A 17,584-nucleotide genomic window follows, 5' to 3' on the forward strand; every position below is an offset into this window, starting at 1 on the left:
TGAGTTACATTTAAGTCTTTTATCCATTTTGAGTTTATTCTTGTGTAGGGTGTAAGTTGATGGTCTAGTTTCATTTTTTTCCAAGTAGCTGTCCAATTTTCCCAGCACCATTTATTAAAGAGGCTGTCCTTACTCCACTGTATGCTCTTGCCACCTTTGTCAAATATTAATTGAGCATATTGCCTTGGGTCCATTTCTGGGTTCTCTGTTCTGTTCCACTGGTCTATATGCCTGTTCTTGCGCCATTACCAGGCTGTTTTGATTACAGTGGCTTGTTTTTGTTTTTATAACATTTGTATTCTTTAATTTTTCTTTAATTAACAATGTTGTTTTGTTTTTTTGTGCTCTACACAATCAGAGAAACTTCTCTAGTAACAAACTATAGAAATGATCCTTGAAAGTATTGTCTTAATTAACAATGTTTTACACACAGAATATGTGCACCAAAGCTATGATAAAGACAATTATGTCCTATTAAAAATGTATAAATGAAACTGATAAATACTGTCCATGAGATTCTTTGTTTTTTCCCCAAAATAACTTATTTTTTTTCCTTTGGTTCTACAACCTAACACTTGAGTGTACAGCTCTGGGAAGATGCAGACCACAGATTTGAAAGTTGACTCATTCAGGCACTATCGGCTTCAATGACCATTGGCAGATCATCTGGTTTCTTATGCCTGTAACCAACTACTTCTATAAAACGTCAAAAATATTATCTTGTCCTGAGTAGGTGAACTTTGCAAAACAGGCTTTGGAAAACTTGGGGAAAATTATTTCCAAGTATAACTTCCTACCAGTGACCCAACCTCAGCATAATGTGTGGCATAATGCAAACTATAAGCCTTTCTTAGGTCACCAGCCACACTGAAGTGCTGTGGGTGACACAGTTGTGTCTGTTGTCCAAGCTGGATGTGGAAAAAACATCAGCCACATTGGTAATGGATGGATTCACATGTTCTCTATTGCTCCCTCATGATGGGCCACATTTCATTAACAGGTAGGGACTTTGGGCAAAGGAGGATTGGGGGGCACACCTTCCTAACACTATAGTAGAACTCCTTCCTTTCTTGTCTCCTCAGCCAGAAGTTTTTCTCCCACATGAGAAGGTGGTGGAGCCGCAATTCCAGAAAGCTGAGTATGGACCTAGAAAAGTCTCTTTTCCTTATCCTTGCAGGTAACAGTACCACCAGCTCTGTTGATGAGATTTCAATGATTTTTTCCTTCCTATTTCAACTATCTTCTATTTATCATCATAACTAACCTCTAAATCCCATCTTTGGTGATACAAACTTTCTCTTCTGATCCAGTTCTCTGAGCCTACTTGTAGCTCCCCAAATGAATGATCTGTGTTCTTGTTCTTGTTGGAACCGCCTGTGTTTATTTCACATCACATTCTGTGATTGGTGCTGACTTGTTTGTCTTCCCCACTTGACTTGGAGCTCCTAGAGGCAAGAACAGATAGGTTCCTTCACCTCTTTTAGAATAATTTGTTTCTTCTTTATTGACTTTAGAAAGAGAGGTAGGGAGAGGGATAGGAAGGGAAAGGGAGAGTGATAGAAACATCAACGGGAGAGAATTGGGCCTCCTACACACCCCCCACTGGGGATCTGCCCCACAACCTGGGCATGTACCCTGACTGGAAATCAAACTGGTGACATCTTGGGGCATGGGTCTATGCTTAACCGCTAAGCCACACGGGCTGGGGGGGTTCCTTCACTTCTTAATCCTCATCCATGTTGTATAGCCTGTGGGCACCCTTGCCCCATCAGTGAATGCCATCTGCCATTTTGCTGAGCATATATGAGCTCCCAGGTAAGACATGGGTAGATGATCATAAATCCCATAATCCCCACTAGAGAAATGAAAGACTGATCATAATAATTTTTACAGTTTTGCATTTTATGGAAAGTCCTCCTCTATAAAATTGAAAGGTTTGAGAAAATGTGAAGAAATTTGATCCTAGAGAAAAAATTGAGTTGCAAAGAGAATCAATAGTTCAACAACTAGATAATATCTTCATTTTCTGAGGATTTTAGGGGAAAGGGGGTTCTAGTGCATGTGTGTGTGCATATGTGTGCGTTGTGTATGCGTGTGTGTGTGTGTGTGTGTGTGTGTGTGTGTTTGCTTATAAGTGGATAGCTGTGCCCTGGCCGGTTTGGCTCAGTAGTTATAGCATTAGCCTGCGGACTAAAGAGTCGAGGGTTCGATTCGGGTCAAGGGCACACACCTCGGGTCATGTGGGAGGCAACCAATCTATGTGTCTCTCTGACATCTCTCTCTCACTCTCTCTCTCTCTCGCTCTCGCTCTCTCTTGCTCTCTCTCTCCCTTTTCCTCCCACTCTATCTAAAGATAAATGATAAAATATCCTCCGGTGAGGATTAAAAAAGAAGTGGACAGCTATGATTTTGTCTTTACACATGTGCTGTCCTACTTCCTAAAACAAAAAAAAGGTAAATCAAATTTTTCTCATTTTGGCCACCTTTTAAATCATACCTCTGAATCTTATATAGTTTACCAGCTCTGGGTCAACTTTCTTTTGGTTCAAGTTCTTCACACCTGGGAGAGTTTTCATGACAAGGTCTTGCTGTAGGCCTTGGAGAGAGAGGCTGGAAGAGGTTTAATGGAACATGTGTCTTTAGTCACATTAACATCAGCACCTTTGGGTCCCCTAGTCTGGCTTTCTCCTTCAAAACCAGCTGTTTCTGAGCTCTGTTGATTGAGTCCTGGGTAACCAGCTCCGGCAGCTGTATTAAAACTTGATAATGTCCTACCTCTGCTTTTATTTTTATTTACAGGAATCTCTAGGGGTATGACATGAACTTTTCTTTACCCAATAACATAAAAACAAACTAGTTGCCCCTCACTAATCCCCTCCTCTATCTACTCAACCAAGACCAGACCTCTCCGTTGCTGTTTCTTCGGAGAGGCAGGCTATGTGACTTCCACTGGGGCACTGCTGTTCTCAACCATGTGGCAATCTGGTCATTTGGTCTCTTCTTCCCACATCCTTAAAAAAATGGTTGCTTGTGAGAGTTAGTGAATTGCAGGTGGCTATCAGAGGGTCATCAATTATTCTAATTTGCTTTTAGGGGGCCAGGTTTTTTTTTTATAGCAGTGGGATCTAATTTTAGGATACAAAACAAGCCAAATTTAGTCTATGCTCAACTCATGTCAGGTCCTGTAGGAATCCAGTAAAATATTGTTAAGAAATGATTTATCAACTAAAAAAAAAAAATGAACACCTACTATGTGCATGGCCTCATACATGTATAAAAAGGACTCTCCCTTAAAGATTATGGGAGAAGAAACATAAAATCCACAAGTGATTCAGAGAACCATTGGGTGTTACATAGTTTATTGTTATCTGTACCAGGGGTACTCAAACTGCAGGGTGCGTGAGAATCTCCCAGAAAGCTTATTAAATAACAGATGGCCAATTTAGTAAATCTGAACAAAGACCCAGAAGCACTTGTCTGTATGTACCATAGGAGGTTAGAGAAGGGAAGAGCCAGCATAGTCTTTAGTAGTGGAAAGTTGAGGTAAGTGTGTGATTCTAGTTTTTGTTTTTTTTTTTTTTTGCCTGAGTGTTGTTCTAGCTTGTTTCCATGGGGCCTAGGAGGTCTTCAGTAGATGGGGAGATGAAACTTCAATTGGTTTTGACAGAGGATTGGGATATTTGGGTTGGTCATGATCAGGAAGGGAGGTATTGTAGATCAAGGAAAACCTGTGAACAAAATCACTGCACCTGAGATGACCAGGTCATATGTCAAGAGTCATTGATTAGACTCTGAATGGGGTAGAGTCCTCTTATGTCCTCTTATGGCAATGGTGGCAATTGCTGGAATACGTAAGGATTCTAGACAAAGGCCATGCTAGCTGATGCAAAATAGGAACCAGGTTCTTGACTCATCGCCTCTCCACATTCAGCTTTTTTGTCTACTACGTACTGAGACAGGTACAGTTTCAAATGTTCTCTGAATGTCCTGTTCACCTGGTGGAGAAGCCGAGCTCCACCCAGTCACCAGTGTGAGCCTCCTCTCCCTCCCTTCCTCTTCCCAACGATATGGCCACTGTATTGACAAACGTCAATAGGAAAGTCAGGTTGATGAAAAGATCTGATATGAATGCCTCCCCAACAAATCAAACAGGGCTTATCTCTAACTTTTAAATATCTTCCAAAAGATATAGAAGAAATTTAGTGTGGACCTGGGTATAAGCCTATAGGACTCAAAACCTTACCTCAGAGGTGGTGCATAGTTGTGGATGGCAAAGCCTATGCAGATAAAGGTCACATTAGACTTGTAGAAGCTCAGTTTACTCCCAGTCCCAGCCTTCTATACAAAGAGAGGTTCTGCCTTAAGGATAGTGCAGATGCATGTTGTGAACACCTCAGCCGAGCCAGGTGCATGCCACCAACCCTGCAGTACAGGTAGTGCAGTACAGCACTCAGTCCTGATTACCATCTTCATTTGCCAACAGCCTCCCAGACCATCACAACCTTGTTCACAGCCTTTCCTGAAGTCAGAGCTGCAAACCTAACACCATCATTGACATCATGTCTGAAGGTCCTCAGAACAACTCTAGGGCCTTTTCTGCACCTTCTTTTTTCTTTTTCTAATATGACAAAAATCTAGTAAACCCCTATGAAGCACCAGGCACACAATTTTGTGATGTGGAGATCAAGATAAATAAAAGTCAAGTTTTTCACAGTCTAGTAGGAAGACATATGTGCAGACAAGTAAGAGCAATAAACAGAGCACAGATGAGGTTCAGAGGAGGCCTGGAGAAGGGCAAAATTAATCCTATTTGGGATTTTTCCAGAATGTGGCAGTATCCCAGAGGAAGCAATTCTGAGCTGGGTTTTGTAAAATACACAGAGATTTTTCATGTCAGGCCCAGAGGTTGGACACAGTTATCCCAGGCCCAGGAATGCTATGAGGAAGAGCACTGGGCACAAGGCAATGCATTGGAAGAACAAGCAGGAGTGTTGTTCAATCATAAAGTGTGAGTGTAGGTGAGGAGGGGGCAGTAGGTAATGTAAGATGGGGCTGGGAGTGGGCTGAAGACACATTTGCCCTCTTATAGTTGATTCTCAGCAAGGAAGCTGCAGCTGTCCTGGTGAAACTGGTAAAATGGAAGTCAGGTTATATCCCTCTGCCAAAATCCTCTCACTTAGGGTATAAGTCCAAATCTATGAGGCCTTTCATAATCTGCCCCATTTCTTCCCTGACCTCTCTTCTTTTCTCTCACTTAACATTGCAGCTCCCTCAAAGTACTTCTAGTTCTATTTTTCTCCTTAGCACTCATCATAATTACTCACCAAAATAAATGCTCCATTAGAACAGAGGTTTTGAATGCTTTGTTCACTGTTATAGCCCCAGCTTCTACTATAGTGCTTGACAGACAGTAAACACTCAGTAGGTACTCATTGCATGAAGTGTATCTTACATGCCCAGTCAAGGAGACTGAATGTTGTCCTGAAATCATTGGAAAGCCTTCAGAGGGCTTTAAGCAGGGGAGGAGCAAGAGGATTTGAATGTTTGTAGATCACTCTGAAGGCTGTGCGGCTCCTCTTGACTGAAGTGGGGGGCCAGCCAGGGGTCGAAAAAACAGGTGATTGCAACCACCTTGGATTTAAATAAGAGAAAGAGAGCCTGCACATAGTAGTGACCATGGAATAGAAAGAAAGTGGTGACTTAAAAGATATACCAAAAGTAAAATTGGAATTATTTGAAAGCTTATACACAGGTTGAGGGAGCAAAACTCCCAGGGTCTTTAATCAAGAGGCGAAAATGGGAGCAGCAGGAGCAGACTGGAGGTGGGGTGTTCAAATATACTCTTTCAGGGGTGCTGTGTGAATAATAAAGTGGTCAGGATCATTGATGTTGCATGGTGATGCCCATGGGCAGTGTGTAGTGTATACCAGGGATTAAATGTCTCAAATGAAAGTTTCAATGAACCAAAAGATTAAATCTAGTGTGGGTTTTTTTTTTTCATTTATACTTTCATCAGAATCATAATTATTCATCACTTCAGATGTTTTGGTTTTGCAGGTAAATGAGATATGTTCTGTGCTTAGTACAGCTCAGTCTAGAGACAGGTATGTAAACGACAAATACAACACATACAACCCACCAAATGTTATTGTAGAGGCATCAATAAAGAGCCATGGGGGCAGAGAGGACCTACTAGGTGTGCAGTGAATGGTGTTTGAATGAATAACTTACTCTGCAGGGGGTGGAGAGAAAATAAGAGAGCCCCAAAATTTAAAAATTGATGATGAGGTGGGGCTGGGGTTGGGGGAGGGGGAGGGGTCAGAGAATGGGATTCCAGGCAGGTGAGAGGACAGGAACAAAGGAAAATGGTTTTATATGACTGAGTACAAGACAGAGGGGTGGAGAGGAAAGTGACTGAAGACTTCAAGTCCAGATTGGGAGAGACTTGAATGCCCACGTTAGGAATGTAAACTTTGTCCTGGGGCCACGTGTAATGGACTGTTTTAGAGAAGGGGAATAATATGCTACTATTAGTGTTTTAAAGTCAACTTGGATAATATTGCAGAGGATGGTTGCAGGGAAATGGGACTGGAGGGAGCAGGATACATGTAGGTGGTGATCACAATAGTCCAGGTTGGAGACAACAGATGTTCAAAGGTGATATAATGTAGAGGAGGGCATGGAAATGATAAATAGTTCATTGGTGGAACTGATCACACTTACCTAAGGCTAATTTAGTTATATTAGAGAGAAAGAGAAGCTTAGGGTGAGTCTGTGTTTCTTGTTTAAGAGACTGGGTAGACTGATATTTTTGACCAAGAGGATGAGCAGATTCAGAAGAGGAGGGGAGCCAATGAGTCGGACATGCTGTGTTTAGGATCCCTGCACTTAGGATCAGAGTACACTGGTGAGTATTTTGAGTCTGACTCCTCTTACCTGACAGGTCATTCAGGAGTTAGATTGGCATTTGTGGCTTCAGTAGGTCTAGGGCTGGTGGCTAGAGTCTTTTATCCACAGAAATGAGTGTGAGACCAAAGGTGAGTGACATCGGTAATCAAGGGTCATGGATCAAGATGAGGTCATAAGAGAACAGTGGCCCCAGTGGGTCATCCAAACAATGGCAGCTGTGGGCTGGTAGCAGGAGTCAGAGATCAAAGCCAGGGATAGAAAGTGAAAGTGGCAAGTGAGGAAGTGTGGGTGGTACCTAGCAGGCAGACACTACTTAGTGCTGAGCACTGGCCCCTCCTGAAGACAGAGGGCTGGCCCTATGCAGTCCCTGGTAGATCGGACAGTCTGAGCCGCTTTCGGCAGAGCCATGTCTTCTTTCACTGAAAGATCAAACCCACATTTGTTTATTTATTTTACTTTGTTTGCTTACCAATATGTTCTTGTGTAATTCATAGTGAAGTCTGGACAATTTTGCCAAAGATGAACTTGTGTCTCCTTTCTGAACAGGGAGAGGTGCAGGGAAGGAAATTGCCTGGAGATGAGGTCAATGTCAAATGCAGGGAATGACTTTCTTCACTTGGCAAATTTCTTTTACATTTCATGGTCTGGGAGATATGAGAGGGAGGACCACTGGCTTTCCACTCTTTCCTGCTGACTCTCACCTACCTACTCACATATTGACTCAGTAAATATTTAAGTGCCAGGCATTCGCTTAGGCCTAGAGGTGCAGTGATGAGAAAAACCAAGGTAGATCTTCCCTCAAGGAGTTTGCAGAGAAGATAAGTGATAGCTGAGTGCCGTGAGGGAGAAGTGTGGGGAATGCAGGGGCTTAATACAGCCCAGGGCTCCAGGATGCCTTTCTGAAGGAGGCACTTGTAAACCAAGGCTTGCAGGGCAAGGAGATGTTGGCAAGGCAGGGGGTGGGGTGGGGCCGGAGAGACAGTGGAGGGGGTTGGTGTTTTTCTAAACAAAGGCCTGGAGGAGGAAAGAGAGGGGACATGAGAAGAACTAGAAATGGTTCCTCTGGTCTGGTGCAGAGAATGAGGAGGAGAAGGGTGCAAGGTAAGGCTGGAGAGGTGGCATGGACCATATGGACCCTTGTAAACTGTGCTAAGGATTTTTTTTTTAATCCAAAGGGTCATACCAGGTGGCCGATGGTGTGAAAGGAAGTAATATGAACTGATGTCTTTTTCCATGTGGGCTGTGATTGTGGAGTGTGTCTTCTTAGGTATGTGACATCTCACAGTGGGTCCCAGGAGCAATAATCCTTCCTTCTTAGACTCAGTGTCATCACAAATATGAGGGGGAGAGATTTCAGCTGGAGAAGTTATAGGCTCTTTCTAATCTTTTAAAGACTATGTACAGAATCGTTTTAGTAATTCCTGAGCATCTTCATGGAAATCTAATAAAAAACCATAACTCAAAGTTTACTGTCAATGGCCATGTTAATATAACTGGGAGCATCCTTCCCCAAAAGTATGAACAAGAACCATACTGGACCGGTTTTATTAGGGTGTGCTGAGTTCTGGTGCTAGAGTGTCCAGGTGTGGTACGTGACTGTGCCATATGGGAAGTTTCTGCATTGTGATAATTCCACAAATCTGGGAGCCTATCCTCCCGTGACCACCCTCAGCAGCCACACACTTGTAGTTCAGCAGCATGGTGTGTTATTCATAAGTCAAAGAAGAGAGGTGGGGACATGGGTTTAAAAGTGCTAATATTTGATGAAACCAAATAATAGAAACCTTGAGGGGACATTTCTTAGAACAACAGATCATTGTTTTTTCAGATTTTTGGTTTTGTTGTTAATCCTTACCTGTGGATATTTTTACATTGGTTTTTAGAGAGAGTGGACATGGGGGAGAAAAGGAGAGAGAGAGAAACATCTATGTAAGGGAGACACACTGAGTGGCTGCCTCCTGCACAACCCTGACAGGGGCTGGGTATTGAACCTGCAACCTAGGGATATGCCCTTGACTGGGAATCGAATCTGCTACCCTTCGGTCCTTGGGCCAAACCAGCCAGGACTGTTTTGCAGATTTATAATATTGAGGTTAGCCATAAGTATTATATATTCTTTTTTGCATCATAGAAACTTTATAAGAGTCAAGGACAAATTGAATTTAAAATATCTTGAAAGGAACTTGATATGTCTGTTCAGTGATACACAATTATTTGGGGGTGGTAATGTTTTCATTGTGGTGTGTTTTTCCATTTTATCTTTTTTTTTTTTTTTTTACTTTAGAATCAATGTTTACTACTATATATTTTAATTACATAATTTGATATTTTTATGTTCTCAGCAGGTAGAAGCTAGCACTGCTTAGCCCTATAAATTATAAAAGGGTGCTCCCTCTAGGTGAATAAAGTGAAAAATCATGCCCCTTCCAGATGATAGAATTATAAAAAGGACTCTTTCTTCCAGGGCCAAAGGATAAGACTTGGCAGAACTTGGCCTGGGTTTCAGCCCCTCCATGTCCCACTTGTCCCCCAGCAGGTGTTTTTGTGAAGTACATACACAAACTGCTCAACCAGACCAGCGACCCTGCAATGTTTTCATTGTCTTCATCTTCTGGCTCCCCATAGTTTCCTGAACTCACAACATATTCATTAAACAAGGCACTATGTTAGCAACTTTGAGGGATGTATAGATAGGTGGATTCCAGTTCCTGCTCTGAAGAAGCTTACAGTCTACTACTGAGAGTTAGACAAGCACTTACATAAACAAATGTATTTATTCTCTCCCTCCCTTCCTTTCTCTCCACCTAAATATATAGTCATCTCTGCACCTAAGATATATAGAATATATGTGAAACTGCTCACAAGAAGAGACCACACATTACAATGATGCTAAATTGAAATTAGAAAATTTTAAATAAAAAAAAAATCATGATCACATATAAGAAGGGGGAAACATGAATAGTGACCACAGAGGTCAACCTAGAACTTCAAATTCTGAGTTTCCTGGTGTCCCAAGGGTAAAATGAAACATTGTCCAGTACATAATTTTTAATATAAAAAATTAGGTCTACACTGAATTGATCAGGACAAGTCAGGCCATGCTGGCTCCAAATTGCAGAGGCTTACATCACCACAAACACCTGTTTCTTATCCCATAAACAGGTTTCGGATAGAGCAGCTCTCCAGGAAGAGGCACCAGAGTGCTTCAGGGGTCCCGGTCACCTCCATCGTGCGACGACCATTTCAACCCAAGGCCTTTGTATTGGCTGTGGGAGGGAGCGGAAGAGGGAGTAGTACACATGTCACTTCTGTTCACAGCTCATTGGTCAGGAGTTTTCACTTGACTAACCACGCATAAACCATAAGGGACCAAGAAATGGAATATTTGGTCATGTTGCCACCCCTGCTGCACGCGTGGGCTATGCGAACCTTTTCCTAAAGCTAAATTCTCAAAGAACTCCTTTACATGGGACTTTATACAAGACAGAAGAGCAGAGGAACAACCATTGTGTTATGTGGATTCCAGGAGACAGAGTTGCTCTGCTCATGTATGTAGGGTAATCAGGAAAGATTTCATTGGAAGCTGAATGTCAAGTGGATTTTAAAGAAAGAAGAAAACTTTGGAACATATAAGAAAGTCAGGTAGGAAGGAAGTCATTACCTGCAAAGGGAAAGGCAGAAGGTACTCATTCTCTCCTGGGAACATCAGATGGTCACATTTACCTGGTGTTCAGGGGAGTTGTGGGAAATGAGGCTGGAACCATGGGCGGTGGCCACATTGCAGAGTCTTTGGAAATTTGTGTTTAGTTTAGTAAGTACTTGGGGGCAGGAAGTCCCTGCTGCTGTCATTTTAAAGTCTAATACTTACTGGAGCTGCTGGGAGGGCATTCCAAAAATCTTTAATCATGTTTCGAGGGATTATAAAAACACAGAAATCATACAGTTCCCTTTTTTCTCCTCCCTTCAGACACATACCTTAGCAGCAAGGGATGTATCCTTAAATATTTCCTCAGGAAAAATTAATGAAGTGAATTAAAACAGACCTTCTTTCAACCTGTTCCAAATGAATTCATTTCATGGCCATTATCATGGCCTGCTTGCCATTTGGGAAATTTATTTAAGTTATTAAAAAAATTCCCTAAAATTCTCAGCTGAAAAATTGGCTTCTGTTTTTTCTACAAAGCTAACTCACCTGATTTGTCAGAACAGCTTGAAAATGAAGTGCTAACTGGTGGGTTTTATTGAAAGGAAACCAAGTGGAACAACATATGTATTTTCTTAGGAAACTCAAAAAGCTCACAGTCATGTGGCGTTCCTTGGGGTGAATTCTTTGTTATGAATTACAACCTGCTTACTGATGAGTTGTTAATAAAAAGTAGGCCTGCCGGGCCATTATTTTTTTCCACACAGTACACACAGTTTAGTTTTCTTTCTTTCTTTTTTTAAAGTTTTCATTAATGCACTGAGTGTGAATAAATCTGTTTCTAATTTGTAATTGTTTTCCCTTCATCTGGACAATAATTTATTACCAAATCTAACACTTGTCTATTATTAACCTCCCCCCACAGGAAAATGTTTTGATTTTTGCTCCCCTTGCTTTCTTGGCCTCCCCCCTTCTTTTTAAACTGATGAATGTGAGGCCCACAAGTCTCAGGATGGCAGGGATCTTGTTTGTGGAGGTAGCATCCAGCTCTGTGCCCGCGGGAAGCGGGGCAGCCCAGGCGCTCGTGGGCCTGTCCACGTTGCATCGTAAGACCTGCCAGCTGGGCTTGTTCGGTGCTGAGAAAATAGGCTCAGGGAAAACTGTTGAGGAAAAGTAGAAACAGATGGCAACCTGAGGTGGCAAGACAACTTTATTTAGCATGGCAGTTTTAATTTATTTATTTATTTTACACGCGCATCTGGTCACACTGGGGAGCCTCTATGCATACTCATTATTATGCTGTTAATAGTGTATCTGATTTGCCAAGGAATATTAGCAATTAAGTTCACTATGTATTCAAGTAGATTCATATTTTAGTGGGCCTTTGTGAGGCATGTTAGTGGTTAGGGTTTTATGTGGAAAGGGCGTAGAAGCTGCTGTTTGAAGTTCTAGTGGTGTGGAAAATAATACCAATTAAGGATGTTAAAGTGGCCCCACCGCCAGAGAACATGCCAAGTTGTCAATAAACAGCCAGCGGGATGCTAATGCATTGCTGTGGAGGACTTCTTGATTTTAGAAATACTCGGGGGTTTGCTCCTTCGTGGACACATGGAGGGTGCGTCCATCGTTTTTCTATTGGAGGCATGAGTATAGGTCTAGGGAAGGGTTTGGGATGCTGAGTTTATTAGTCCATGTCTGCTTGCCCATCAATACCTCCATCAATATCTAAAATTAAAAAAAAAAATTTTAGGACTTGAGATACAATTTGAGATGGAAAATTTATTTTGCAAAAATAAAACAAGATATTCAGATTGTTTTTCCTTTTAGTTTCTTCTGGGTGTAGTTTGTATTCCTCTGAATTTTGTCTGGGTCTACGTCTAAAGAACTATGATTACTGTGGTGGTTTCCATTGAATTGCCAGGGCTCCACCTTGGGGCCAGGGGGATTCTTACCTGATTCGTAGCTAATTTTGCAGAGTCGGGAAACTGAGAACATTTCAGTTATCACTGGAAATTTGATTAGTCTTATCATTACCCATCAGATTCAGTTTCTCCAACCACTGGGGCTCATTCTCAATATATGCAAAGAATACTCTATCTACTCCAAATATACTGGTTGTTCTGACGCTTGAATTGAATTTACATAAAAGTTGGAACTAGAGGACATTCTTTGTATGAGTGAGCAGCACTGCCAGTTACATAGTAACTGCTCACGTAAGAGCCACAGAACCTGTGAGCAGTGAACATTTTATTGAAGTAAAATTACTGAAGTGTGTCCTAGTAAGAACGTGTGTGTGTGTGTGTGTGTGTGTGTGTACAGACTAGACTCTTCTAGGTGTATGTTATGATGATGTGAAAAGGAATTCCCTCTGAACACCCTGTGCCTCTCAGAAAATAAGGGCACTTCAGTTTTACAAGTGGAAGCAGACGCTGCTTTGATCTGAACTTGAGGGGTGCGGGCTACCATTGCAAAACTGGATGTTGCCGGGGAGTAGTAAGGATGACTGGAGGGTATGCTGCCCTGTGGGAGTCCATTTGTCTTTGCTGGTGCCCAGAGATAGTGCTGTGATCACTAAGCCAGTCATACCCATGGCACATCACAGGGGAGTGCCAGAGGCTGCTTCTTTAGCAGTAGAGTGTGGGACAGAGAGTGAGAGGAGAGGCAGAGAGGAGCGGGCACTTTAAATCAAGGACACTGATGTGATGGTGTCATAGAACGTCATGTTTTCTATCCAGAGCGATAGACGTCTATAAAAATTCTGTATATTTTCACTACATCAGCAACTGCTTATTCAGGACCTACAAACTGCCAGGCCCCACTCTAGATGCACTTTTTTTCTCTCTAGACATTAGAAATATGAATAAGGAAAAATTGTATCCTGACTTTACGGCCATGTTCATTGTGTATATAGCTAACATCTCCAAGAACTGAAAAGGAAAGAGTTTAGGCCTTGGAGTCAAATGAACTGGCTGTGTGATGATAAACAGGTTTCTTAATCTCTCTGAGTCTCATAGAGAACTCATCTAAAAATATTCCTTCCCCAGTTTTTGTGAAGATTAAATAAGATGATGAACAGAAAACACATAAAGACAGTGAGAATTTCAGCAACGGGAGAGAAAATCAATTTCCTTCGCTGTCACCTTCGCTCTTCAGTGAAAAATACTTGTTAAGGTCTCTGCTAGCGATGGATTCTTCAAGACTCTTTGAGGCAGACTTAGTCACAGTTGGTCAAGGAAGGACGTTTCCTTTTGCCACCAAAGTATGATGAAGCTGTGGCTACAAGACCCCATGTGCTCTCAAGTCTACGTACGGGAAGGCTGAGATTAGGTGAACCTGGTCTTTTCAAAAGCACAGTTCACATAAAGAAATTGAGCAATAAATTATTGCAGGCACACAGAGATGACTGTTAAACCCCACATCCCCTTTAAGACAGGGCAGCATTACAGATTATAGAGGTCAAACAAAGAGAGGCTACAAGCAGCCAAGAAAGCCTTTTGATTAGAGGTTCACATCCAGATGAAGGAGGAGCCCCCTAGGATGGCCCCCTTTCCTTTGAGCGAAGGGGTAGACTGGCCTTATGGGTTATGCTTCCGACTTACTAAACATCTGTCTCCTTCAGTTCCTTCCCTAGAGAGTTATTTAAATAGTCTGCTTTCTCACCATAGGCAACCTGGGTTGGAAAATCCTCTGCAGACACAATTTATATATATAAAAAAACAGTGCATATGTGTTTGTGTGTGCGTGTTAAGCCACACTTAATTCTTCCCTTTGGCCCTGACTTTTAGGGCTCAAGCCCAGAAACAATAGGAGCCTAGCACCTTCCCATATGATCTCTTTCGTCTTATTTTTTAAAAGCTTGTTAAAAAAGGATTCTGATCCCTTGAGTTCAAAGCACTAATATGTCCCACACTTCCCGAGGGACCTTCTCCAGCCAGGCCTCTTGTTGATTTATCCAGTCAAATCCTCCTACATATTCTCCTTGCTTGGCAACGTGTATCAGCTGGTATCCAGTTCCCTCATATCGCCAGGGGCTTTTCAAATCCCACAGTTCTTGTCACACGGGTGGTTTCCCTCTCTGTACACTATTGAATCTGTGTGTGTGTGAGCATTCGTGTGAAAATCCAAGATTTTACTATCTCGTTCATCATCTCCAGAGGGAGGTCAGTCTTCCTGTTCTGTGTTTTTCACAAGTCTGGATATTTTCAGCTCCCACCGTACAACTTGACACATTCCTTGGTCTGGCTATGGGTTGTGGATCTGGGACCACAATGGTGCATGTGAGTACATTTCCCAGATCAATAAACTGATAAAAACTCTCATCATGTTGTCACCAAAGAACACTGCTGCTACTCTAGGTGTGCCCAGCTTACCCCCTTCGTTCTGAGAAGGTTGAAGGATGGGATGTGGGTGAGACCATGTAAACTTTCTCAGTGGGGTTGGAAATATTTTCTCTTTATTCCGGGTCTGCCTAATTGGACCAGTCCTTGAAGCTGGCAAACAAGCTGTTGTGAAAGATTCCACTGGACTTCTGCATTTCATCCTTGTCCAGGTCTGCCCGCCTGTCACCACAAGCTGGCACGGTGGCAAGTGCAGGCGTTGCCATTGCACAGCTGGCTTTTCCTCTTTATCATGAAAGCGAAGGGTGCAACGCAGTGGAAACATCCACCCTGCGGATCGTGGCCTGGGGCAACCTGGCTGGTTCGCGTGTGTTTCGTGAATTCAAGCACCTTGGGAGGAAGGGAGCAATGAAGAAGAGGGCAAAAGGAGGTTGGAGGTCAGAAGAAACCCAAGGAGAAAAGTAGGTGTGTTACTTTCACAGGTCTGTTCAGATCAGGAGTTTGCTTCCCTCGCCACCTTCCCCTTCTAGAGATGACAAAGGTATATCACTGCCTACACACCACGTTCGTTCTTCTGGCTCTATGATAAGTATGACCCCTGCTGGGCTTGGATTATCCTCTTCTTCTTCTTTTTTCTTTTACATTTATCTTCAGATAGGGCGAGAGGGAGAGAGGGGGGAAGAGAGAGAGAGAGAAACATCAATGTGAGAGAGACACATTGGTTGCCACCCACACGACCCCAACTTGGGCCGGGGACAAACTGCAACTGAGGTATGTGCCCTTAGCAGGACTGTACCCGGAACTCTCTGGTCCGCAGGCGATGCTCTAAGCACTGAGCCAAACCTGCCAGGGCTATCCTCTTCTTCTTTTTAAAAAATAAGTTAATACACAGCAAAATTTTATCTTCGAGGAACTATAGAGCTATAGCTGGACTGAAAATAAAAGCTCGCTGAATTGTGCCTCTCAAAATCACATGTTGAAGTCCTAACCCCAGGACCTCAGAATGTGACTGTATTTGGACACAGGTCTTTAAAGGGGCAATTAAGGTTAAAGGAGGTCTGTGTGGTCTCCCTAACCCAACGCGACTGGAGTCCTGAGAGAAAGAGGAGATTAGGACACAGGTATGCACAAAGAGAAGACTGTGTGAAGACACAGGGAGAAGACAGCCATCTGTAAGCCAGCAGAGAGGTCTCAGAAGAAACCGGACTTGTCAACACCTTGATCCTGGACTTTCCAGCCTCCAGAACTATGAGGAAATACATTTCTGTTGTTTAAGCCACTCGGCCTGTGCTGTTTTGTTAAGGCAGCCCTAGCAAACTAGCACACTCTCCTTGAGAAGAAGAAAAATACCTTCTAAAGAGATGCAAATTTACTTAAAACAAGTATATTCCCTTGGACAATGGTGTTTTTCCCGAAGGTATTTTTCCTTCTGAAGCTACATTTTACAGATAAACCATAAATGTGCTAAAATTTCTTGAAAGATTTTTTTATAAGTAGGTCAGCTATGTGTCCCACAAACTTTCTATCCTGTTAATTCACTTAGCAGATTATCTATTTCTTCATTGATAGTAGAAATATAAACTTAAATGTATTGCCAACAAATGATCTTATATTACAAAGGAAAGAATTCAAATTAAAATTTTTTTCAGATATTTCGGGGTTTAAAAACTGGCTCAGCTTGAAATGCAATCTCCCACACGAATCACACCTGGCTTGCTCTGCCTCAGACGAGCTCCGTGGGCTGTCAGTGGGGTTTCCTTCATGTTCATCTGGGGCTGAGCGTCCTCTCCTGCAGTGTCCACGTTCAGCTCGGTCTACGTTATAGTGGGACTGCTTCCCAAGCCCATCAATTTCCAGGTTGGAAACATTCCAAGATTACCTGTGTTTTTGTTTATGTTTCTTCACTCAGAGGGACTGACAGAGCCTGTATTTTGTAGAAAGTATGCCCCCCTTTAAGTTTACTTATAAAAATGAATTGACATTGGTTCAAAAGTTTGCTTTGCAAAATGCCTGGGGAAGCACTCCATCTGAACATGGACTTCTGCCTGCCTCACACTGGCCTGAGCTCTTGAAGCTTCCCCCACTACCCAGGTCACAGCTGGGCAGCAGGGGATCCCCCCATTGTGTTGGCAGACCCACAGGCCCCAGGGGTCACTCTGAGGATGCAGGAGCGAAGTGGAGATTTTCTGTTAAGGTGGCTAAAGGCTCACACTGCCAGCTAGTGGGTAGTAAGGGCCTTCTTCCTTTTTGCTTGGTTTAGCCCATCTCCTACCTGCCTTCCTGTGGTCCACGAGCTGTGGAAGGGGTGTTGTAATGGCCCAGGGGGTAAAGGAAGGGAGTAAGGACAGTTATTATAGAAAGAGGCAAAAACCAGATTAGGAAAGAATATTATTCTCCAGTGGAAGAGAACTTGGACTGGGGACCTTGAATTAGGATTGTTTTATAAGAGTGTTTAACCGGTTTCCAGAGAGGAATCCCATTCTGAGACAGGGATTTTTGTGACAGGGATTCATTAGAAAAACCCAGAGGGGAAGGGGAGAGCATGAGGAAAAGGAAGAAGATGAGCCAGTGTGCAGGACTGAGCAAAGTCCCATGGAGAGAAATGCTGTTTTTCTACAACTCTGTGTAACAAATTGTCACAAATAACAATAAACGCTAATCATCTCTCAGAGCTGAAGTAGGTCAGGAACCAGGA

General features: G+C 42.7%; 1 pseudogene; it reads right to left on the bottom strand.

The window, feature by feature from the left end:
• Positions 1 to 319: 319 nt before the first annotated feature.
• On the bottom strand, positions 320 to 410 carry LOC118622185 (annotated as a pseudogene).
• Positions 411 to 17,584: the final 17,174 nt, after the last annotated feature.

This window comes from Molossus molossus, unplaced genomic scaffold (genome assembly GCF_014108415.1).
Source record: "Molossus molossus isolate mMolMol1 unplaced genomic scaffold, mMolMol1.p scaffold_m16_p_8, whole genome shotgun sequence".
Classification (NCBI taxonomy): Eukaryota; Metazoa; Chordata; class Mammalia; order Chiroptera; family Molossidae; genus Molossus; species Molossus molossus.